Genomic DNA, 10,351 nt, shown 5'->3' on the forward strand with positions numbered 1-10,351 from the left:
ATTACAAGTCTCTTAATTAAGGAGAGGCAATCGAGTTTTCCTCTCCTTTCATATAATATTACAAATATTTCTTATTTTACTTAATAAGAAGTCACTCTATAAGGTTTGTGTTACTATTTGTAATAATAAGAAAAAATACATTTTCAGGAAATTACTAATGCTAATGACTTTAGAATGTATCTATTCTATCTATTCTTAATGAGTACTAGGGAATTATTTACTCTTCAAGTTCCAGTTTAACATAAAGAAAATCTTCATCAAATACATATGAGCAATTATTTACCATTTGTTAAGTCAGAAGATGATATAGAGCTGTATCTCTATTTCTTTTGGAATGGTAATACTCTCATATATCATTAAATAGTATCGTCTGCCTTGTGAAGTATTGAGCTTCTTCTTTATGCAAATTTAGAAGCCAAGACTGGAGACCATACCTCAAAATATACCCTTATTGTTAGCACACTTTACAAATGGAGATGATTTTGTGAGTAATATACAATATGGGTCCCCACACCTGACCCCGTAGGTCTACCCCGTGATGTCAGAGACAGCTGACTATGATAGGTGCACAGTTCTCATGCACGTTGCCAGTGGTCTGCTCAGGGGTGGAACTCTCTCTCCTCACATTTTTGTTTCTCACTTTCTCTGAAGTCAAGGAAGCTTGCTCAACTCATGTACAGGTACCGCTCAGGGATAAAGCTCAACTAATAGAGGCAGGGAAACTGTGAATGAATGCTCCAGCATCCAGCCCTTCAATAACAGAATACTTAGAAGTTTCCTGTGCAGTTTCTTAGAGGGTTTTGAGAGGACTGGACCCCAGTTGCCACATAATGTAACTTGTTCAACAAGGCATCTGGTGTTAGGTGCCCCTCTTTTCTTGTTTCCTTCTCTCTGTTCCCTTGTTCCTTCTGTCTGGTTCATCTCCTCAATAAACTGCCTGTGTTTAAGTCCTGGTATTGGGCTGTGTTTTGGGGAGGAATTTGAACCAAGATTAGGCTATAAAGAAAACATTGATGAATTCCAAAACGGTACCAGTAGCAGAGATTAAACATTCTGATCATGATACAATAATACTAATATTAATGACAAAATTAGAGTACAAAACCCAACAAAATCCTCAACTACTTGGATATTGAAGATCACTCCTAAATAACATTTAATGGATTGAAAATTATACCCAGAGTATAAAACAGCTTAGTAAAAACAATAACGAGAAGCAGCTAAGGTGTTGCCACAGAAAAATCCATTTCCTGAGTTTTTCCATGCACAAAGAAAAAAAACACTAAGTGTTCCACATGAGACCATTATAAAATATAAATTTAAAATTTAGTGAACGAAGATAAAAAAGTTTCACCAGGAAAGCAGGAAATAATGAAGATAAAAATTACTGCAGTAGACATTAATAGTTGTAACTAACAATTACTGATCTGTTACCATATGCAAGGCCCCTTGTTATTTTTTAATAATTAGTATCATTTCACAGATGGTAAAACTGAGGCACAAAGTTGCCCAAGATTACACATTTAGTAAGTCATGGGACCTGAATGGAAACCCAGGCTGCTGTCTGAATTTGAGCTCACCTCCCTCTTTTAAGCCATGCACTGCCACTCAACAGCTAGTTCTTACAGCACACACATACATGCATACAATAAATAAAGCATGTGTTTTTCTTTTTTCTTTTTTTTTTTTTATTTATTTGAGAGCGAGAATGAGAGACAGCATGAGAGGGAGGAGGGTCAGAGGGAGAAGCAGACTCCCTGCCGAGCAGGGAGCCCGATGCGGGACTCGATCCCGGGACCCCGGGATCATGACCTGAGCCGAAGGCAGTCGCTCAACCAACTGAGCCACCCAGGTGCCCCAAGCATGTGTTTTTCTAATCAAGGCAAAAAAGGAAGAAACACAAACTCAAAAATGCTAGTTCCAAGGAAGTATATGTAACTACAGATAAAGAGAAAATAGTGAAACAATGAATAATTTATAAAAGTTTTTGTTAAATAATTTTAAATATGGATAAAATATATCACTTTCTGTGAATATATAAACTACTAAAATCAAAAGAAATGTAAATAGTACATGAACAAGGCTCCCAAATATGGAAGAAATCAGTAATACTGACTGAGAATGCCACCCTATAAATATCAGTTGAAATAGTCTCTTAAGTAATTTGTTTCAGGTCTTCAAACAACACATATGTCTTTACATATTTTTTAATTCTAGAGTTGATAGAAAAAATAAGTAAATCTGATTCTTTTAAAGAAGCTAGCATAAATTCTATAATAAGGATCATGTACGTCCATACTTATACATGTACACACAAAACAGACTAAAATCACTAGTGATATCCCTAATATTGCTGTTATTATTTAGAAAAATACTAAATAAAACTAAACCAAAGAGAAGCCAGCTATTTATGATACTACATTATAAAAAAGTATACAGTATGACTACGTAGAATTTATCCCAGTATTTAAGGATGGTACAATATTAAGAAATTTGTCAATATTATTCTTGACCACATTTTACCTCACAGGAAAAAAATATAATCTTCTTATTAGATACTTAAATGAGCATTTGGTTAAAAAATTAATTTACTTAACAAGGAAGTTGTCTAGGTCTACTATGGGCTATGTATTACTAGGCAATTGTGATAGAATGGTGAGCAAGATGGAGAAGGACTTTGACTTGATGAAGCTTATAGCTGGCCAAAAACTTAATGGTAATAAAGCAATTATAAATATAATATGTGTTATGAAAGAAGAAATATAGTGGGTTATGGCAACATATATCTAGGGAAGATGCAAAAATCTAAGGATTGGAGATGGGGCTTCAAAAGGAAGTGATCTTTAAGTTAATACAAGAAGACTGGGAAAGAATTAGGTCAAGGAGTTTAGTGAAGGGTGAATTCTGTCCAAATTCTTCCAAAAATTGAAGAGGAGGAAAGACTTTCCTAACACATTCTATGAAGCCAGAATTATTCTGATACTAAAATCACGTGAAATCATTACAAGAAAAGGAAACTAAAAGCTAATATCCCTATGAACATAGGTGCGAAAATTCTCAACAAAGTTTTAAAAAGTCAAATAAAAAATGTGTAAAAAGGACAAAAAATCATGAATAAGTAGAGTTTATCTCAGCAATGCAAAGTTGGCTTAACATTCAAAAATCAATATAATTCACCATATTAATAGACTAAAAAAAAAAAAAGATGTGATTATCTTAATAGATTCAGAGAAAGCATTTGCCAAAATCCAACATGTATTCTTTTTTAACTCCTTAAAGATATTAATAATAGCTTTTTAAAAGTTTTTGTCTGCTAATTTTATCATCACTGATATTTATGGATATGTTTCTATTGTACAGATAAATGTTCCCTGATTCTCTGCATGTCACCTAAATTTACTATATGTTGTATGTTGTAGATGCTATATTTCTGAGAGTCTAGTACTTTTGTTGTGTGATTGATTGATTTAAATTCCAGTATAGCTAACACACAGTGTTATATTAGTTTCTGTTGTACCATATAGTGATTCAACAATTCCACACATCACCTGGGGCTCATCCCTACAGGTGCACTCCTTAATCCCCATCTATTTCACCCATCCCCCTACCCACCTCCCCTCTGGTAACCACCAGTTTGTTCTGTATAGTTAAAAGTCTGTTTCTTGGTTTCTCTCTCTCTCTTTCCCTTGGCTTGTTTTGTTACTTAAATTGCACATAAGACTGAAATCATATGGTATTTGTTTTTCTCTAACTTATTTGTTTAGCATTATATTTTCTAGCCCAATCCATGTCATTGAAAATGGCAAGATTTAATCATTTTTATGGCTGAGTAATATTCCATTCTATATATATACCACATCTTCTTTATCCATTCATCAGTCAATGGACACAAGCTACTTCCATAATTTGGCTATTGTAAATAATGCTGCTATAAACATAGGGTGCACATATCCCTTGAATTAATGTTTTTGTCCAACATGTGTTTTTGATAAAAGTTCTCAGCAAAATAAGAGAGAGAGTCTCAATCTGATAAATCACATCTACGTATAGCCTAAAACTAACAACACTTATAATGATGAAAGACTAGATGCTTCCCCTTAAGATCAGGAACTAGGTAGGAATGTCCATTCTTACTACTTTTGTTCAACATTGTGCCAGAGGTTAGTTGGTGTAATAGGGAAAGGAGAAGAAATAAATAGGATTCATATTGAGAAAGAAAAAGTAAAGCTATCTTTACTCACAGATAGTTTATGTAAAAAATCTTATGAAATCAAAGAAGTCCTAAACAAATGGGGGAGATTTACTATATTCACAGATCAGAAGACTCAATATTGTTAAGATGTCCATTCTTCTCAAATTGATATGTAGATTCAAGGAAATCTTAATAAAATTCCAACAAGCTAGTGTGTGTGTGTGTGTGTGTGTGTGTGTGTGTGTGTGTGTAGAAATCAACAAGCTGATTTCCATGCAGAATATGCTCTACCTTCCTGTGGAGATGTACAATGAATAAAAAAATTTGGTATTAAAAAATAATGTGTTTGGGGTGCCTGGTTGGCTCAGTTGCTTAAGCATCTACCTTTGGCTCAGGTCATGATCCTGGAGTCCCAGGATCGAGCCCTACATCAGGCTCCCTGCTCAGGGGGGAGTCTGCTTCTCCCTCTCCCTCTGCCACTCACCCTGCTCGTGCTCTCTCTCTCAAATAAATAAATAAAATTTTTTTAAAAAATAATGTTTAACCTTGTTTCAAAAGAACTTGAAAGCTGAAAAAAATTTTTTTTTGATGGAACATCAATTAACATCTCTGGGAACATATTTCAGGAAACTTGCTAAAGGCAATCGTATGACACAGGCATGCTCAGATATATGTCACAGGAAGATGGTGTTGGCTGTATAGAGAGTGGGCAGGAGGAAGAGTAAGGGCTGGATGGTCTTCTAAGAAAAAATGGTGAAGCATAGAGGAAATAAAGCAAAATGAACTGGGAGAAGTTGATTTTGAGACCTCTTTAGAAAAGATATTTGTTAGGACTTAATGATTAGCTGAAGGAGTTAGGGTAAAGAAGAAAGAAGAGTCATTCTTATGAGTTTAGCTTGAGTCTAAAACTATGAATATGAAAACCCAAGATGATACTGGCACCTTTCCAAAACTATTTTCTGCCCATCTTATGTGATATTCAGAAGTCTCAGGACATAGAAAAATGCTTTCCCAGCTACTTAGCAACTTAAATTTTCTAATGAACATATTATCTTTGATAATCAGAGTTTTAGAGACAAAGTGGAACCAAGTAATAGGACTTACAGATTCCAGGATAAATGGCTATGGACTGTTAGGACAACATGCCTAGATTGCTATCCAAGGTGCTGAATTGATTTGTCTAGTTACTGGAAACTGGCTTTTATTGCCCTTTTGCCTTTGCCTCAAGCTCAGTTCTCTGAAGCAGCCTTGCCCCAGACCAAGTTAGACTTCATCTGATAGTATGCCTGCCCTTGCCAGGACTAACTGACTCTGACTTTTGATCAAGACAACAGCCTGATTTCTCAGCTGGATTCCTGGCATATCAGCTGCAAGCTGCAAGCTGTGTCCACAGATGTTAAAAATATCCTGGCAGGTAGGTAAGTATTTCCTCCAGGAAAAAGTTGACCAGCCAAGGGAGCAGATACTTTGTTACTGTGGATAGTTGTGAGTTATAGAAATTAATTCTCCAGGTTTCATTTCAGTGCATTCGGGTGTCAGAACCCTGAAGTTTCCCCTTTGCAGGCAGCTTCCATTGGCTGTCGGCTTACATTGAGCTTGACCCTATAAGGGACACATTCTCTTCCCTTACAGACTTCACATCTACTGTAAGAAACAAACATATAAAGTGCTGTTCCATGCCCTATATTTAGCATCAAATAAATTAAATGCATTAGAGACCAAGAACAGGGAAGATTAGCATGAATTGGGGTGGTTAGGAAAAGCTTCTGGAAGAGGTAGAGTATGACCCAGGCCTTGATGTCTAGGTAAACTTCAGATAGGCAAGGAAGAAGAGGGGGTGCATTAATGACTATATCATAGGAGTGGAAATGCCCATGGCACACGAAGGTAGTTAATATTCACCTGGTTCAGCCTAGAGCTCCCTATACTTTTAGCTTCCCCACCCGCATTCACATATAACACTATCACCTTTATACCTTTCCCCACAGGGTATATATATTATTGCATTATTTCTCTTACACCAAAGGAAGGAAAATCATACATATTGACATTTTGAAGAAAATAATTTTATAATTTCCTCCAAGTTCTTTTAATATTTTCTGGAGACAGGCTTTTTCAATGTGGAAGGAGCCTTTTAAAACCACTGGTCCTCAAGTCACAACATTGTAAGAATGGCTAATAAAATATAACTCCTGACTTGAAACAAAGCCTGTCATGGGGCAAACAAGGACAATGAAAAAATGAACAGTAAGTGCAGGCAGAGAGAAGAAACTAGAAATATGCAATTTGTGGGGAAAACAGGAAGATTTCATAGGGAAAAGACTTTCTCAAATGAGTTTACAAGATCTCGCAACTTAAATGACTCTACAAAAAATTCTGAGATTTATCTAAAATCCTACTTACCACAATTTCAAAAGGTATTTTTATGGAATTTGTAACTTGATGTGACCAGAGCAGAAAAACTCCCTTCTTTGTAGTCTTTGAGCTGAAGAGATAGAACAGTCAAGACCTCTCTTTATCACTGTATAAAAGGTATATGAGGGTGTGATCAGCAAGGCTTTGTTTCTTCGTTTTTTGTTTTGTTTTTACGATTAGAGACCAGGATTTTGGCATTGGATGGAATAATGTATTAATGAATATGGATAGTACAAGTAAATTATATAAAAAGTATAAGTACATATTATTTAGTATTATTTAATCACTTAAGTTGTGATGACTAAATATAGTACAGACGTTTCAAGCAGCAAATGTTTGCCTAGAAATTCTATCTACTCAATGATACCCCGGAGTATGAAGTCAGTTTGAATACAGATTACATATATTCACTGTTCACCAGGTTTCATGAATGTGGCCAGCTAAACTCCTCATCTCCATCCTTCCAGAGAGCCCCGATTAACAACCAACTTTTTGGCTGGCATGAAGGGTATTCCTCACTAGCTGTATTCCTCTTGACAACCACACATACACTCATTTTTTCATGTCTCTTGACTTTCAACACTCATTTAACTAGGGTCTTTCTCTTCCTCTCTTGGTCCCTTCTCTTCTCTGTCCTTCCAGTTTGTGTCCATTTATAATTTATCAATGTGTCAATTTACAGAAAATTTCCCATTCCTACTCATTTCCCTTTGAGTCTCAAATAGATATAATTATTGTACCTTTGTCTTTTGTATAGAGAAGCTCTCTTTTGGGGACTCTGACCCATTGATAGCACACACAATTAGGTCTCAGGTGAAAAGCTTAAAATATGCAAGGATACTCTAAGACAATTTCAATATTCAATTTTTAAAAGAATTGCTTTAAAGCTTAAGTTGACTGAAAAATGTACATATATAGAATAAGTTAATGGCTGACTTTGTTGAATCCATAAAGGGCTACTACACTCAAAAGATAGAATGCATGTTCCTTAGCATCCTTGGACAAGTAGGTCTCATGCATCTCTAGATATCAATCATGCCTCTTTTTATTCTATACCTTTTTATTTTTTTTATTTTTTTAAAGATTTTATTTATTTATTTGACAGAGAGAGACACAGCGAGAGAGGGAACACAAGCACGGGGAGTGGGAGAGGGAGAAGCAGGCTTCCCGCCGAGCAGGGAGCCCGATGCGGGGCTCGATCCCAGGAACCTGGGATCATGACCTGAGCCGAAGGCAGACGCTCAACGACTGAGCCACCCAGGTGCCCCTATTCTATACCTTTTTAAATAATGAAAAATCTATGCTGCAATTAATAAAATATAGCTGGTACCAAGAGCAGAATATTTTGCGTATTTTATGTTGTATATAAAGAGAGGTGGAAGGCAGATGGTGTGATTTGCTGGTCCCCAGAGAGGGTGTTTAGCAAATATCGATGTTTAGCAAATACCTATGATCATGTGCTCATCACCCACTCAGCACTGAACATCATATAAAATAGAGGTATATTTTTAAATATATGTAACAAACTTTAATTTTCATTTCACACTCAAAACTTCTGTACAAAAAGAGGCAAAGCAGGCAAAAAAAAAATTACAATGACTTTAGCAAACAACATATGACAACTTTAAAACAGCTTTGTGTATGCAACAGCTTTTATAGATGTAATGGGGAAGTTAGGTTCCAAAATGTCTTTAAGATAAAATTCCACTGTTTATTATTAATGTCTAGAAAAATTTGTAGCTGTTTGGATACAAGACTGAATGAGAATTCTCTGAATTCTACTTGTACAATTGGATTCCAAGATTGGGTAGGCTTTGTTTTTCTTTTGAGGAAGCATGATTATTACTTTTTTGTAACTTAAATGTGATGATGTATCAAAAACCTCAGTTTACCATTAATGTCTTGATACAATGATGATGACTAGAAGCAAATGATGAAGCATGAGTTAACTAACAATTAAGAGATTACTATCAAGACTTTCCTTCTGGTTGTTAATAAATACTCCAGCCCTAATGGGCTACCACAATTCAAAACACTCACTGCCACTTGCTTTCATTAGCAGCTCTTAGTGATGCATGAAAAACTTCTGAGAACAAAGTCATGGTGCCAAAGTAGCAGCGAATCTGAGAAATGTAATTTTCACCTGTTGTCTGCCCCCAAATAAATATCTGAGTAATGGAAAACACTGTTTATTTGAAAACTATGAAACATCAAATATGAAATATAGTTAACATCGACATGGGTACTGTGGCTAGCACTTTCCCCCAAACCACCCACGGGTCTTAAACACATGCAGCGCACACAGGAAAAGAAAACATGACTTTTCATGGACTCCTGATGCCTGGAGGACAGTCTGTTAAAAGAATTTGTCTCCCACAGTAGCTCAGGAGTGGACCCAATATCCATTACCTGTTAGTGATCACAGACATTCAATTAACTTGTCCTCCTGATCATCAGAGGTAACTGGGCTTTTGAAAATCCATGGACAGGTGGATATTAGCTTTGAAACAAGGTGGCCTGGCTATATTGGGGCAGGCCAGCAGCGCCTCCTGTATGTTTGGTCCCATTTGATAAAAGTCTAATTAAAAATTATAAATGTGCTCAACGATTTCCTCTGCAAGTCCTTTCCTCTCTCCAAGACTTAAGCTCCTCACCCAATAAAGGGAACAAATGGACCCAATGATGATAAATATTGAGTGCCTCTATAATTCTTGTCTTGACAGTTGCTGCCCAAAGATGACGTGAGGCTGTCAAATAGAACATTTCTTAAGCTGAACAGTCAATGAATTTTCTCACCCGTTGTTACCCCATTTCCTGGCTTCTTCCAAGGTGTTAAAATCCCTAGGTTTGAAAAGGCCATGAAGGCCATCTAAGTGCATTCCTGTCCTGATGAGAGGAACCACCCCCCCGCCCCAATCCAAGGAGCTGTACTTGTTCAGCTTGAAAAGTTCTAAGGAAAAGGGACTTTTTCTCTCTGTTGACTGACATTTAGATATAAACCAGAGAATCTGTTCTGTCACTTGACTGGATTTTTTGTTGCTGTTGTTAAAAATAAAACAAAACAAAAGTATCTTTCCCCTTTCTTGGAGGACTCGAGAGAATGCCAGCTGGATACGAAAGTCTGGAAATCAATTGTGTCTGACGGCTCGTTCCTTGGGACATGGTGAATGACACCCTAATGTACCCAGGCCCAACTTCTGGGATTATCAATCACTGGGCAACCCTTTCCTTCTGTCAGAAATAGGCAAGTAATAAAATAAGCCAGACTGAAGATTGACTTAAAAGTGTCCAATCTCATCCCATAGTATGTATGCATAGGCCACATGGTGAAGAGAGAAAGAGTCAAGAGTGAGGGATCCTGGGCTCCAGTCCTACATGGGGGTTGATCCTGTTTGACTTCACCCTCGTCACATTTCTCCACTGGACGTTGGAATAGGAGAATTTTAAGGTTCCATTATAAGCTCCGATCTGCAGACAGAATGACTCTAGGCCTGGTCCTATCTTCAAGACAAGGTGGGGTGATGATTCCTGGACTCTATTTCCTAAGGAAGCATGTAAGAGTCAGCCATTTTATTGGCTCGTTGCCTTGTAGGGCTCTTGGAGATCGTCTGTTCTAATTGCCCATTTTATAGATGAAGAAAGTGAGACACAAAGAGCTTAAGTGCATTTCCAAAGACCACATAGTGGATCAATAAGGCTAGGACTAAATCCATGTACTCAGACCAAAGTTGTACACATTGCAGC

Source organism: Neomonachus schauinslandi, chromosome 10, assembly GCF_002201575.2.
Source record: "Neomonachus schauinslandi chromosome 10, ASM220157v2, whole genome shotgun sequence".
Lineage (NCBI taxonomy): Eukaryota > Metazoa > Chordata > Mammalia > Carnivora > Phocidae > Neomonachus > Neomonachus schauinslandi.